The sequence below is a fragment of the Lingula anatina genome, chromosome 1 (genome assembly GCF_051362555.1).
Source record: "Lingula anatina isolate TDL-2025a chromosome 1, LinAna3.0, whole genome shotgun sequence".
Lineage (NCBI taxonomy): Eukaryota > Metazoa > Brachiopoda > Lingulata > Lingulida > Lingulidae > Lingula > Lingula anatina.
The window spans coordinates 30,214,007-30,230,786 of NC_141767.1; the positions used below are offsets into that span (position 1 = coordinate 30,214,007).

General features: G+C 37.5%; 1 long non-coding RNA gene across 23 annotated transcripts; it reads right to left on the reverse strand.

Annotated features, from left to right (window-relative positions):
* Nucleotides 1-326: 326 nt before the first annotated feature.
* LOC147764245 (uncharacterized) lies at nt 327-15,864 on the reverse strand. Of its 23 annotated transcripts, none has more exons than XR_015331877.1 (14): nt 14,194-14,873; nt 13,881-14,160; nt 12,315-12,408; nt 9,781-9,874; nt 8,861-8,954; nt 7,993-8,083; nt 7,177-7,270; nt 6,667-6,769; nt 5,925-6,019; nt 4,928-5,030; nt 4,186-4,280; nt 3,050-3,156; nt 2,420-2,514; nt 327-777 (listed from the first exon to the last, which is right to left on the reverse strand). It is a non-coding gene; the product is annotated as an uncharacterized LOC147764245 (long non-coding RNA). The 23 variants fall into 23 exon arrangements; XR_015331870.1 differs by having other exon boundaries at nt 7,993-8,086; nt 8,861-8,951; nt 14,547-14,872; XR_015331872.1 differs by having other exon boundaries at nt 7,993-8,086; nt 8,861-8,951; nt 12,315-12,405; nt 14,194-14,872.
* Between the last annotated feature and the right edge of the window lie 916 nt (nt 15,865-16,780).

Sequence of the window (16,780 nt, forward strand, 5' to 3'; positions counted from 1 at the left end):
AGTATTTGAGAAAACTAAAAATTGCATAGAAAGAAAATGCAAATTTCATGCTTTAAAATACTTTTATGTTAATAATTTTGACAAATCTAGTCCAATGTTCGTGAAATTTCTACAAATGATGCTTAACAACTGAAATAATCTGAGATCAGCTTATCAGTCGACTGTGCCTAATGAAAATGATGTTTTCAGAAAATATTTAAGAAAACTAAAAATAAGATTGAAAACACTGGCAAATTCCATACCTTAACATATTCAAATGTATATGATGTTGACAAATCTAGTCCAATGTTTGTAAAATTTGTAAAAAATAAGCTTAACAACTATAATAATCTGAGATAAGTGTATCAGTTGACTGCCTCATTTATTGGCAATTGATAGGAGAAGATTGAGAATGACAAAAAATAAAATTTTCAGTATTACAATAATATTATTCAGTATCAAATGAAGCATTTTATGTTATGATTTGAGTTTGGTTGTGTAAGAGGAGACAAATTACCCATTATTGTCATCTGGAAACAATATATATCCATTCAAGATTTCTTCTTACTACCAATACCAGATGCAGATTCCTCCTTGTAATGGGTGTCTAAAATCAGGCTTTGCACATCATTTGACGTTTATAATCTTGCCACATATCATGTATTCTACACATGGATGAGATAATGCACTGCTCTTGCTGCTGTTTTTCACTGCCTACTTTTTCTATAGGTATTATCCATTACAAGATAAGTAGAGTCAGTTCCCCAAGAAGCCACCATGCTGTATGGAAAGGGTCACCTGGAAAAAGAACAATATATTTGAGAAAAATGAAAATCATATTAAAAATATCTCCTACTAGACTATTAAAAACTGGAAACTTTGGTGATTGGTGAAACTGTAGTCAAAATGTGTGATGGCATTTCATAATTTTTGGGCAACAGGGGGTTGCGCTCTCCCTTGGGGGGGGGGTGGTGGAGGAGATGATTCTGAATTCTTTTCACGTTATTTCTGTTATCTCCTCCTAGACTATTTGAGTTAGATAATTGAAACTTTGGTGATTGCTAGACCTGTCATCAGGGAAGTGCATTGGCATTTCAGAATTATTTCAAGAGGACATAGGGATGTCCTTGAGGGGGGGGGGGAAGTAGTTGTTCAAAATTTTTTTCACGTTGTAATTTCCCCAATCTCCTCTTAGACCATTAGACTTAAGAACTTGAAACTTTGATGATTGGTAGAACTGTAGTCAAAATGTGTGTTGGCATTCTAAAATTTTAGTGCAACAGGGGGTTGCGCTGTCCCTGGGGGGGGGCAGGATGATTCGGAATTCTCTTCATGTTATTTCTGTTATCTCCTCCTAGACTATTTGAGTTAGATAATTGAAACTGGTGATTGCTAGACCTGTCATCAGGGAAGTGCGTTGGCACTTCAGAATTATTTCAAGAGGGCATTGGGATGTCCTTGTGGGGGGATAGTTGTTCAAAATTTTTTTCACGTTATAATTTCCCTGATCTCCTCTTAGAACATTAGACTTTAGAAGTTGAAACTTTGGTGAATGATAGCTGTTTCCTCAAGGATATGCATGGGCATTTCATAATTAGTTCAACAGAGGTTTTGGCTATCCCTGGGGATGGTTGATTTTGAAGCCTTTTTTCATTGTTATACCATTATGCTTATATGTCATGTAACAGCTAATTGATCATTTTCTGACGTTTGCATTCTTACAGGCTGATGAGGAAATTATAGGGCAAAACACAATGGCAATGCAAATGAGGTGACGTCAAGCCAATGCTATGTGCACAAATATGCAAATCAATCCCCGCTTGTCACACTGTTCATGCTCAACGGGGAATTATTGCCACTTGCTGCAAGCCAACATAATTACAAAGTTCCTTAACGGTTGGTACTCTTCCTTTCTCTAGGCTGAGATAGTCCTATCTCCTGCCTTGCTAGTGGTTTGACCTCATCTGAAAGTTTTGGGCATATTATTCTTAACTCATAACACATATAAATCTCTAAGTGACCCTTTTACAAAATGATAATTTCCCAGGTAGTATCAGTGGCAGATCCAGAGATATTTTCTGACAGTCTTCCAAATTATCTTTGTTGCGCCATCCCCCATTTTTGACCATCTTCCGACAGAAAAATTAGATACCCGTCAATGTAAACTTGAAAATCTGACCGTCTTCCGGAAGACCCAGAAGACGGCCTAAATCCGCCCCTGACTATATATAGTGATGATGAACACCGAACACAGGTAAAGCAATATTCCCAGATAGCAATAAGTGGTCGCGCTACTGGTGACCCGACGTCGGGCCAACGACTGCTTCATGCCATTGGCCTGACGTCGGTATAACGGTGGCTCATCAGCTGTGCGTCGGGTAAGGATCAAAAGGGGATTGAAGAGAACAACAAAGTATAGCAATATCATTTTTGCGCTGACCTGTGGTGAGGCTGCGATGCTGGAGATCTTGATGTGATGACGAGTTTAGCTGTCCTCAGTGTGATGATAATCCAGAAGACACACCTTCATCTCCGCTGAAAAGAATATAAGCAGACATATACAGCAGTTACAAAATAGACACATCACAGTGATCAAAATATATATAAACACATACAGCCACAACACAAACATAGATAGTGATCAGAATTTATACCGACACATACAGCCTCACAAAATTCAATGCACTCTAAGGCATCAGAATATAAACATAAAATTTAATGTTTATATACAGGGTTTGGAATGACCGTCAGAAAATTTTGATTACATCCACGAGTTCACATTAACCTTTTAAACTCTAAACATATATAAATCTCTAAGTGACCCTTTTACAAAACAAACATAGATAGTGATCAGAATATATATAGACACACACAGTGTCACAAAAGACAATGCACTGTGAGGCATGAGAATACAAACATTGAATTTAAAGTTCAATATAGAGACACATACAGCATCACAACATGCAGTACACAGGCTTCAGAATGTATGCAAGATATTTTTTCTAGTTGTGAGGGTCAAAATGGTATTGAAAAGAACAATAAAGTATAGCAATATTATTGATGCACTGACCTGTGCTGAAGCTGTGACATTGTAAATCTTGCTGGTGATGATGAGTTTTTAAATTAGCTGTCCTCAGTATGTTGGATGATAATCCAAGAGACATACCTTCATCTCTGCTGAAATTAGAGAAACCATCAATATATAACATACACAGGCACATACAGTATATACAACACAGATGTAATACAAAGATCAAAATGTATTTTGACTTTCAAACAGTGACAAAACAGACATATACAGTAAGCAGAATATATACAAACACACAGAGTATCGCAAAAGACAATGCACTGTGAGGCATGAGAATACAAACATTAAATTTAATCTTTATATATAGGAATTGGAATGACTGCCAGAAATTCTTGTTCACACCCACTAGTTCATATTAACCCTTTTCACTCTGAACATATATAAGACTCTGTGGGATTTAAGTGACCCTTTTAAAAATGATAATTTGCAAGAAATTTTATCTATATACAGATTTTTCTCAGCGCCTTCCCACCCCTACGAGTTCATATCAACCCTTGTCAATTTGAACATATATAAAACTGTGTGGGATCTAAGACTAACACCCCATTACCATAGATTTTTAGATCGATCTATCCCTGTGGGGAGTCTCACTAGATTACTGTCAGCTTGGCCGGCTTAAGCGTCTGTCCCGCCTACTAAAAGCTGTAAAGGGGTAATTAACTATGGCGCCCGCTCAGCTGACTGCAATTTAGCTTGAACCCCCAGGGAGTTGGGTCGATCTAAATCTTAATCCTTAGATCGATCTAAATCTCTGGGAAAGCACCCTAAGTTTCCATACCTTGATCAATCCATCTGGATTGGTCTAACTCCCTAAGGAGTCTCACTAGATTGCTATCAACTTTATCGACTTAACTGTCAGCCAGTTATATCAAACCAACTAGGGGGTAAAGATAATTACCCCCTTACAGCTTTACTAAGCATGACAGACATTTAAGATGGTTAAGTTGACAGCAATTTAGTAAGACTCCCCAGGGAGATAGATCAATCCAAATATCTGCGGGACTGTCCTCAAGTGACCCTTTTAAAATGATAATTTCCCAGGAACTATATAAAGTGGTAAGGATCAAAAGGGGATTGAAGAGAACAACAAAGTATAGCAATATCATTTTTGCGCTGACCTGTGGTGAGGCTGCGATGCTGGAGATCTTGATGTGATGACGAGTTTAGCTGTCTTCAGTGTGATGATAATCCAGAAGACACACCTTCATCTCCGCTGAAAAGAATATATGCAGACATATACAGCAGTTACAAAATAGACGCATCACAGTGATCAAAATATATATAAACACATACAGCCACAACACAAACATAGATAGTGATCAGAATTTATACAGACAAATACAGCCTCACAAAATCCAATGCACTCTAAGGCATCAGAATATAAACATAAAATTTAATGTTTATATACAGGGTTTGGAATGACTGTCAGAAAATTTTGATTACATCCACGAGTTCACATTAACCTTTTAAACTCTAAACATATATAAATCTCTAAGTGACCCTTTTACAGCCACAACACAAACATAGATAGTGATCAGAATTTATACAGATATACAAACATAGATAGTGATCAGAATATATATAGACACACACAGTGTCACAAAAGACAATGCACTGTGAGGCATGAGAATACAAACATTGAATTTAAAGTTCATATATAGGGATTTAAGTGACTGTCAGTAATTCTTGCTCACCCCCACAAGTTCACATTAACCCCTTCTAACATATACAAAACTGAGTGGGATCTAAGTGTCCCATTAACAAAGTGATATATTCCCAGGTATTATTTTATATTATATAGTGGTGATGGCCACAAAGGGTTTAAAGAGAACACATTATAATTTTTTTTTTTGCACTGACCTCTACTAAGGCTACAAGGTTGTAGATATTGTAGGTGATGATGAGTTTATAAATTAGCTCTCCTCAGTGAAATGATAATCCAACAGACATACCTTCATCTCTGCTGAAATCAGAAAACACATCATCAATAAAGAATATATGCAGACATACACAGTAGTTACAACACAAATATAACACAGAGATCAGATTATATTTAAACAGTCATACAGTGATAAAACACACATATACAGTGATCAGAAAATACACACACATATTTAGTGTCACAAAACACAATGCACTGTGAGGCATCAGAATAAAAACAAAATTTAGTGTTTATTTATAGGGATTGGAATGACCGTCAGAAAATTTTCTTCACCCCTGCAAGTTGACATTACTTTCACTTTGAACATATATAAAACTGTGTGGGATCTAAGACTAACACCCCATTACCATAGATTTTTAGATCGATCTATCCCTGTGGGGAGTCTCACTAGATTACTGTCAGCTTGGCCGGCTTAAGCGTCTGTCCCGCCTACTAAAAGCTGTAAAGGGGTAATTAACTATGGCGCCCGCTCAGCTGACTGCAATTTAGCTTGAACCCCCAGGGAGTTGGGTCGATCTAAATCTTAATCCTTAGATCGATCTAAATCTCTGGGAAAGCACCCTAAGTTTCCATACCTTGATCAATCCATCTGGATTGGTCTAACTCCCTAAGGAGTCTCACTAGATTGCTATCAACTTTATCGACTTAACTGTCAGCCAGTTATATCAAACCAACTAGGGGGTAAAGATAATTACCCCCTTACAGCTTTACTAAGCATGACAGACATTTAAGATGGTTAAGTTGACAGCAATTTAGTAAGACTCCCCAGGGAGATAGATCAATCCAAATATCTGCGGGACTGTCCTCAAGTGACCCTTTTAAAATGATAATTTCCCAGGAACTATATAAAGTGGTAAGGATCAAAAGGGGATTGAAGAGAACAACAAAGTATAGCAATATCATTTTTGCGCTGACCTGTGGTGAGGCTGCGATGCTGGAGATCTTGATGTGATGACGAGTTTAGCTGTCTTCAGTGTGATGATAATCCAGAAGACACACCTTCATCTCCGCTGAAAAGAATATATGCAGACATATACAGCAGTTACAAAATAGACGCATCACAGTGATCAAAATATATATAAACACATACAGCCACAACACAAACATAGATAGTGATCAGAATTTATACAGACAAATACAGCCTCACAAAATCCAATGCACTCTAAGGCATCAGAATATAAACATAAAATTTAATGTTTATATACAGGGTTTGGAATGACTGTCAGAAAATTTTGATTACATCCACGAGTTCACATTAACCTTTTAAACTCTAAACATATATAAATCTCTAAGTGACCCTTTTACAGCCACAACACAAACATAGATAGTGATCAGAATTTATACAGATATACAAACATAGATAGTGATCAGAATATATATAGACACACACAGTGTCACAAAAGACAATGCACTGTGAGGCATGAGAATACAAACATTGAATTTAAAGTTCATATATAGGGATTTAAGTGACTGTCAGTAATTCTTGCTCACCCCCACAAGTTCACATTAACCCCTTCTAACATATACAAAACTGAGTGGGATCTAAGTGTCCCATTAACAAAGTGATATATTCCCAGGTATTATCTTATATTATATAGTGGTGATGGCCACAAAGGGTTTAAAGAGAACACATTATAATTTTTTTTTTTGCACTGACCTCTACTAAGGCTACAAGGTTGTAGATATTGTAGGTGATGATGAGTTTATAAATTAGCTCTCCTCAGTGAAATGATAATCCAACAGACATACCTTCATCTCTGCTGAAATCAGAAAACACATCATCAATAAAGAATATATGCAGACATACACAGTAGTTACAACACAAATATAACACAGAGATCAGATTATATTTAAACAGTCATACAGTGATAAAACACACATATACAGTGATCAGAAAATACACACACATATTTAGTGTCACAAAACACAATGCACTGTGAGGCATCAGAATAAAAACAAAATTTAGTGTTTATTTATAGGGATTGGAATGACCGTCAGAAAATTTTCTTCACCCCTGCAAGTTGACATTACTTTCACTTTGAACATAGATAAAACTGAGTAGGACCTAAGTGACCCTTTTACAAAATGATAATTACCAAGATAATATATATAGTGGTGCTGGTCAAAAGAGAACAACAAAGTATAGCAATATCATTATTGCACTGACCTGTGCTAAGGCTGCAATGTTGTGGTCCTGATGTGATGAAGAGTTTAGATGTCCTAAGTATGATGATAATCAAGGAGATACACCTTCATCTCTGCTGAAATCAGAGAACACAACATAGACGCATCACAGTGATCAATATATAACAAAGTCACAGTCACCTCAACCTGTCTATCTATAACAGGTTACCAAGAACTGGTAAATTTATTAACAGAACTCCATCACATTTACAGCAACTTATTCATCCTGTTGCTGACCTTGAAAGGAATTCAGTTTATTGGAATGTATTTCTGAATAACAAGTTAAGAAAATTCACTAGTTCAATAAAGACACAAAACAACTGTCACTTTTACTTTAAAACCCTTTTTTTATTATTTTGATAAATTTAGTTACAGTATTGATAAACAAAGTATCATGTTTTCAATAATTAATATTTTAAATTACAATCCATAACTAGAAGGTTGTGTCAATGACCAAAATACAATGTTGAGTCAATGTCACATTATGACGGTGTTTTGACATGGCTGGATCAACGTTGATTTTACATTGAATTTAGGTAGAACAACAGCAATTCAACGTTATCAACCTGTTTTCAACGTTGATCCAACACGACTATGCCTACTGGGTAGAGCCAATTTTAACATCGTCAACTTTCCATTTGTGGTGGTTGAGCTAGACCAATCGTGACACACCGATTGTACTAAAACTGAGTAGGACCTAAGTGACCCTTTTACAAAATGATAATTACCAAGATAATATATATAGTGGTGCTGGTCAAAAGAGAACAACAAAGTATAGCAATATCATTATTGCACTGACCTGTGCTGAGGCTGCAATGTTGCGGTCCTGATGTGATGAAGAGTTTAGATGTCCTAAGTATGATGATAATCAAGGAGATACACCTTCATCTCTGCTGAAATCAGAGAACACATCATTAATTAAGAATATGTGGAGACATATACAGCAGTTACAACATAGACACATCACAGTGATCAATATATATATATATAACAAAGTAACAGTCACCTCAACCTGTCTATCTATGACAGGTTACCAAGAACTGGTAACTTTACTAACGTAACTCCATCACATTTACAGCAACTTATTCATCCTGATGCTGACCTTGCAAAGAATTCAGTTTATTGGAATGTATTTCTGAATAACAAGTTAAGAAAATTCACTAGTTCACTAAAGACACAATACAACTGTCACTTTTACTTTAAAACCCTTTTGTTATTATTTTGATAAATTTATATAGTTACAGTATTGAAAAACAAAGTATCACGTTTTCAATAATTAATATTTTAAATTACAATCCATAACTGTAAGGTTGTGTCAATGACCAAAATACAACGTTGAGTCAATGTCACATTATGACGGTGTTTTGACGTGGCTGGATCAACGCTGATTTTACATTGAATTTAGGTAGATCAACAGCAATTCAACGTATCAACCTGTTTTCAATGTTGATCCAATGCAACTATGCCTGCTGGGTAGAGCCAATTTTAACATCGTCGACTTTCCAATTGTGGTAGTTGAGCTAGACCAATCGCGACACACCAATTGTACTAAAAATGAGTAGGACCTAAGTGACCCTTTTACAAAATGATAATTAACAAGATAATATATATAATGGTGCTGGTCAAAAGAGAACAACAAAGTATAGCAATATCATTATTGCACTGACCTGTGCTGAGGCTGCAATGTTGTGGTCCTGATGTGATGAAGAGTTTAGATGTCCTAAGTATGATGATAATCAAGGAGATACACCTTCATCTCTGCTGAAATCAGAGAACACACCATTAATTAAAATATGTGGAGACATATACAGCAGTTACAACATAGACACATCACAGTGATCATTTTATATATATATATATATATATATATATATATATATATATAATGATATATATATATATATATATATATATATATATATAAAACAAAGTCACCTCAACCTGTCTACCTATAACAGGTTACCAAGAACTGGTAACTTTACTAACGTAACTCCATCAACGTAACTTATTCATCCTGATGCTGACCTTGCAAAGAATTCAGTTTATTGGAATGTATTTCTGAATAACAAGTTAAGAAAATTCACTAGTTCTCTAAAGACACAAAACAACTGTCACTTTTACTTTAAAACCCTTTTGTTATTATTTTGATAAATTTAGTTACAGTATTGATAAACAAAGTATCATGTTTTCAATAATTAATATTTTAAATTACAATCCATAACTAGAAGGTTGTGTCAATGACCAAAATACAATGTTGAGTCAATGTCACATTATGACGGTGTTTTGACATGGCTGGATCAACGTTGATTTTACATTGAATTTAGGTAGAACAACAGCAATTCAACGTTATCAACCTGTTTTCAACGTTGATCCAACACGACTATGCCTACTGGGTAGAGCCAATTTTAACATCGTCAACTTTCCATTTGTGGTGGTTGAGCTAGACCAATCGTGACACACCGATTGTACTAAAACTGAGTAGGACCTAAGTGACCCTTTTACAAAATGATAATTACCAAGATAATATATATAGTGGTGCTGGTCAAAAGAGAACAACAAAGTATAGCAATATCATTATTGCACTGACCTGTGCTGAGGCTGCAATGTTGCGGTCCTGATGTGATGAAGAGTTTAGATGTCCTAAGTATGATGATAATCAAGGAGATACACCTTCATCTCTGCTGAAATCAGAGAACACATCATTAATTAAGAATATGTGGAGACATATACAGCAGTTACAACATAGACACATCACAGTGATCAATATATATATATATATATAACAAAGTAACAGTCACCTCAACCTGTCTATCTATGACAGGTTACCAAGAACTGGTAACTTTACTAACGTAACTCCATCACATTTACAGCAACTTATTCATCCTGATGCTGACCTTGCAAAGAATTCAGTTTATTGGAATGTACAGGGTTACCACTTAATATGGAATATTATTTTTTGGCGAGTAAATTTTCTACAAAATATTTAATTTCTCTCTAACTACTTTAAATCCAAAGCTGAGGTGTCACTCCATGTGTAGCTAGGTGTGTTACCTAATTACCACACAACTCTCGAAACAATTGATGCATGCAGTTGCATGTTCTGTGGTCAGAAATGTGAGGGGTAGTCTTTTCGGCAATTTCTGCCCTTGTATAAAAACGCATGGGTGTTGCCAATCTTTGAAGTGTGTTTAGAGAAGCAACAAAGGGATCGCTCTGAAACTTGACAGGTACATTAGTGAAGATATGGTTTGACAGCTAAGGAACGCAGCTTACTATGGGATTCTTGCTCTCAGAGAAAATGGCCAGAAACGGACAGCCATTGCCAGGTAATTCAACATTTATCAGGAACCGTTTGTGAAGTCCCCCAAAGAATTGCTGCAACAGGGGCACCTACTCCAATACCTCGACCAGGGTGTCCGCGTATCACACCAAGAAGACAGGATTGCCTTCTCCTTAGAGGACGCCGTGCTGGTCGTACAGAGACAACCAGTGTCCTCAGAAAAGAGAGGCAGAATGTTATTCAAACGCCCGTTTCAAGGTCCATCGTGAACAAGAGATTACTGCAAGCCGGTTATTTTGCACGAAGGCCAGTAGGGAAACCACTGTTAACAGCAGGTCATATACAGCGACGTCTGCAATGGGCTGGGGACCACGTGCGTTTGCAGCCAAAACACTGGAATTACGTCGTTTTCAGTGATGAGGCCATATATGGATTTTTTTAGGGTTGATCATCGAATCCGTGTTCACCGACGTGTACGAGGGGCATACAATGATGATTGTGTACTGCCTATGGTGCAAGCAGGGGATGGGAACGTCTCTGTTTGGGGAGCATTTCATGTTGGTGCCCAGAACCAGTTGGTTTTTCTAGGAGGCAACCTTATCCAGGATTCCTACAGAAACATTCTACAGCAAACAATGATTCGATTGGTAAGAGTCATCTTCAGGAACAACTTTGTGTACCAAGACGACTGCGCAACCCCACATCAAGGCCGCAGAATCACTGTTTTTCTTCAAAACCAATGGGTTCAACAACTGCCCTGGCCTGCAAACTCTCCAGACATGAACCCAATTGAAAATCTTTGGGCGGAAGTAACTCACAGAATTAATAGCTATGGTCCTCGACCAGTAAATAGTGATGAACTGCAACAGGCAAATATCACTGCGTGGAATGATATCCCCAGCCAAACTCTAAAAAACATGTCACAGGGTATGCCATGTAGGATGAAGGCGCTGCAAGCGGCTGCTGGAGGTCATACCCGCAATTACTGACTTTTCATGATTTCCTGTAGTGAGTTCTTTGCCTGTGTAACATATCACTGTCCGGAGGCTATCATTTTCTTTAATATCTTATCTTAAAGTTTATACTGACATCAGACTGTTGATATGGTTTTCTTGGGGTGTTCCTTTCTTTTGAATGGCATCTTATGTCAGATTTAATATTATTGAACAAAATATCTCACAACAGAAGACTGGATGTTATAATCACTCAGTGACATACTTTTTTAATGACTCAAGCCAAAAAATTTTAATCAGCACTCAAAAATAACAATGATAAAAAATATTCCATATTAAGTAGCAACCCTGTATTTCTGAATAACAAGTTAAGAAAATTCACTAGTTCACTAAAGACACAATACAACTGTCACTTTTACTTTAAAACCCTTTTGTTATTATTTTGATAAATTTATATAGTTACAGTATTGAAAAACAAAGTATCACGTTTTCAATAATTAATATTTTAAATTACAATCCATAACTGTAAGGTTGTGTCAATGACCAAAATACAACGTTGAGTCAATGTCACATTATGACGGTGTTTTGACGTGGCTGGATCAACGCTGATTTTACATTGAATTTAGGTAGATCAACAGCAATTCAACGTATCAACCTGTTTTCAATGTTGATCCAATGCAACTATGCCTGCTGGGTAGAGCCAATTTTAACATCGTCGACTTTCCAATTGTGGTAGTTGAGCTAGACCAATCGCAACACACCAATTGTACTAAAACTGAGTAGGACCTAAGTGACCCTTTTACAAAATGATAATTAACAAGATAATATATATAATGGTGCTGGTCAAAAGAGAACAACAAAGTATAGCAATATCATTATTGCACTGACCTGTGCTGAGGCTGCAATGTTGTGGTCCTGATGTGATGAAGAGTTTAGATGTCCTAAGTATGATGATAATCAAGGAGATACACCTTCATCTCTGCTGAAATCAGAGAACACACCATTAATTAAAATATGTGGAGACATATACAGCAGTTACAACATAGACACATCACAGTGATCATTTTATATATATATATATATATATATATAAAACAAAGTCACCTCAACCTGTCTACCTATAACAGGTTACCAAGAACTGGTAACTTTACTAACGTAACTCCATCACATTTACAGCAACTTATTCATCCTGATGCTGACCTTGCAAGGAATTCAGTTTATTGGAATGTATTTCTGAATAACAAGTTAAGAAAATTCACTAGTTCACTAAAGACACAAAACAACTGTCACTTTTACTTTAAAACCCTTTTGTTATTATTTTGATAAATTTAGTTACAGTATTGATAAACAAAGTATCATGTTTTCAATAATTAATCTTTTAAATTACAATCCATAACTGCAAGGTTGTGTCAATGACCAAAATACCATGTTGAGTCAATGTCACATTATGACGGTGTTTTGACGTGGCTGGATCAATGTTGATTATACGTTGAATTTAGGTAGATCAACAGCAATTTAAAGTATCAACCTGTTTTCAACGTTGATCCAACGCGACTATGCCTGCTGGGTAGAGCCAATTTTAACATCTTCGACTTTCCAATTGTGGTGGTTGAGCTAGACAAATTGTGACACACCGATTGTAGTAGTTTGGACTAATTCCAGTATGTTTAAAGTACTAGAGCCGATTTCAACAGCATCAACTTTTTGATTGTGGTAGTTGAACTGGAACAATCGCGAGGCTCGGATAAAACTTCAGGGTCACCCTGAGATTCAAACCCGGGACTTTTGCACACTGAGCTACCCAGCCAGGGCCAATACCCGCCAGCCGCTACAGGGGCTAGAGCCAATTTTAACATCTTCGACTTTCCGATTGTGGTAGTTGAGCTACAACAATCGGGACACATCGATTGCGCTAGTCCACTGATTCCAGTATGTTCAAAGTACTTTCAAAGGCAGTAATGCCGATTTAGACAGCATCAACTTTCCAATTGTGGTAGTTGAGCTAGACCAATCGCGACACACCGATTGTACTAGTTCGGATCAATTCCAGTATGTTTAAAGTACTATAGCCAATTTCGAAAGCATCGACTTTCTGATTGTGGTAGTTGAGCTGGACCAATCACTAGGCTGGGAGAAAAATGGCATTACAAAGCCCAGTCCAGTCCAGTCCAGTCTTTTTTCCAAACTCAAACCTGTTAAGGTAAACAGCGGGTTCCAATCCCAGTCGAGCCTGTCCCCCCAAAGAGACATTAGACCAACTGTTTAAGATAGAAAGGACTATTATGACAATTTTAAGGAAATGTAAAGGGCATTTTCTTGACAGTCCCGGGTTAGAATCCCGGGCAAACCTCCAAAGAGACATAAGACAAACCGTTTACATTAGAAAGGAGTATTATGACAATTTTAAGGTATTTTAAAGGGGATTAAGGCCAATTTGAAAACTATTGAGCTTACCTGACAAATCTAACAAGCATTTCATAGTTCCTGAATTCAAATCTGTTAAGACAAACAGCACCTGGTACCAGTTCATCTCTCTTTATTACCTCCACATCTACAAGAGCTCATGTTGAGATGAAACTGGATCATTTCTTGACAGGTTCCTGTAGTGGACAAGCAAGATGGACCCAGGCTCGGTAGCTCAGTTGGTTAGAACAGTCGGATGGTTTGCGAAAGTCCCGGGTTCGAATCCCGATCGAGCCTGGTGTTTTCTTCTCCAAAATAGACATTAGACCATCTGTTTACAATAATGAATGACTGTTGAACTTACCTGACAAATCTAACGAGCATTTCATAGTTTTATGAAATCAAAACTGTTAAGATAAACAGCGCCGACGTGGTGTGCCATGGCACAATTTACCTGGAACCAATTCACCCCTCTTTATTACCTCCACTTCTACGAGAGCTCATGTCAAGATGAGCCTGGATTATTTCTTGACAGGTACCTATAGTGGACAAGCAAGATTGACCCAGGCTCGGTAGCTCAGTTGGTTAGAACAGCTGGATGGTTTGCGAAAGTCCCGGGTTCGAATCCCGGTCGAGCCTGGTGTTTTCTTCTCCAAAATAGATATTAGACCAACTGTTTATGATAATAAGGACAAATTGAATGACTGTTGAGCTTACCTGACAAATCTAACGAGCATTTCATAGTTTCTGAATTCAAATCTGTTAAGACAAACAGCGCCGACGTGTTGTGCCATGGCGCAATTTTCCTGGAACCAGTTCATCTCTCTTTATTACCTCCACATCTACAAGAGCTCATGTCAAGATGAGCCTGGATCATTTCTTGACGGGTACCTATAGTGGACAAGCAAGATTGACCCAGGCTCGGTAGCTCAGTTGGTTAGAACAGGTGGATAGTTTGCGAAAGTCCCGGGTTCGAATCCCGGTCGAGCCTGGTGTTTTCTTCTCCAAAATAGACATTAGACCAACTGTTTATGATAATAAGGACAATTTGAATGACTGTTGAGCTTACCTGACAAATCTAACGAGCATTTCGTAGTTTCTGAATTCAAATCTGTTAAGACAAACAACGCCGACGTGTTGTGCCATGGCGAAATTTTCCTGGAACCAGTTCATCTCTCTTTATTACCTCCACATCTACGAGAGCTCATGTCAAGATGAGCCTGGATCATTTCTTGACAGGTACCTATAGTGGACAAGCAAGATTGACCCAGGCTCGGTAGCTCAGTTGGTTAGAACAGGTGGATGGTTTGCGAAAGTCCCGGGTTCGAATACCGGTCGAGCCTGGTGTTTTCTTCTCCAAAATAGATATTAGACCAACTGTTTATGATAATAAGGACAAATTGAATGACTGTTGAGCTTACCTGACAAATCTAACGAGCATTTCATAGTTTCTGAATTCAAATCTGTTAAGACAAACAGCGCCGACGTGTTGTGCCATGGCGCAATTTTCCTGGAACCAGTTCATCTCTCTTTATTACCTCCACATCTACAAGAGCTCATGTCAAGATGAGCCTGGATCATTTCTTGACGGGTACCTATAGTGGACAAGCAAGATTGACCCAGGCTCGGTAGCTCAGTTGGTTAGAACAGGTGGATAGTTTGCGAAAGTCCCGGGTTCGAATCCCGGTCGAGCCTGGTGTTTTCTTCTCCAAAATAGACATTAGACCAACTGTTTATGATAATAAGGACAATTTGAATGACTGTTGAGCTTACCTGACAAATCTAACGAGCATTTCGTAGTTTCTGAATTCAAATCTGTTAAGACAAACAACGCCGACGTGTTGTGCCATGGCGAAATTTTCCTGGAACCAGTTCATCTCTCTTTATTACCTCCACATCTACGAGAGCTCATGTCAAGATGAGCCTGGATCATTTCTTGACAGGTACCTATAGTGGACAAGCAAGATTGACCCAGGCTCGGTAGCTCAGTTGGTTAGAACAGGTGGATGGTTTGCGAAAGTCCCGGGTTCGAATCCCGGTCGAGCCCTGATGGTTTTTCCCCCGAAAGAGACATTAGACCAACTGTTTATGATAATAAGGACAAATTGAATGACTGTTGAGCTTACCTGACAAATCTAACGAGCATTTCATAGTTTCTGAATTCAAATCTGTTAAGACAAACAACGTCGACGTGTTTAAATTTAAAAGGCACTAAAAAAGGGATTTTACTATTTGACTATTGAGCTGGGCCAGTACAACCGATTTAAGGATAGAAATGACAATTTTAAGGGACTTTACGGCACTTTAAGGGGGATTTAAACCAATTCCTAGACTGTTGAGCTGGGCCAGTACAGAGACATGAAAAGAAGGGCTTAAGAGACAAAAATGGAAGGAAAAGAAGGGTTTAAGAGACAAAAAAGAAAGGAATAAAAGGGCTTTAGAGACATGAAAAGAAGGGCTTAAGAAACAAAAATGGAAGGAAAAGAAGGGCTTAAGAGACAAAAAAGAAAGGAATAAAAGGGCTTTAGAGACATGAAAAGAAGGGCTTAAGAGACAAAAATGGAAGGAAAAGAAGGGCTTAAGAGACAAAAAAGAAAGGAATAAAAGGGCTTTAGAGACATGAAAAGAAGGGCTTAAGAGACAAAAATGGAAGGAAAAGAAGGGCTTAAGAGACAAAAAAGAAAGGAATAAAAGGGCTTTAGAGACATGAAAAGAAGGCTTAAGAGACAAAAATGGAAGGAAAAGAAGGGCTTAAAAGACAAAAAAGAAAGGAATAAAAGGGCCTTAGAGACATGAAAAGAAGGCTTAAGAGACAAAAATGGAAGGAAAAGAAAGGCTTTAGAGACATGAAAAGAAGGGCTTAAGAGACAAAAATGGAAGGAAAAGAAGGGCTTTAGAGACATGAAAAGTAGGGCTTGAGAGACATGAAAAGAAAGGAAAAGAAGGGCTTT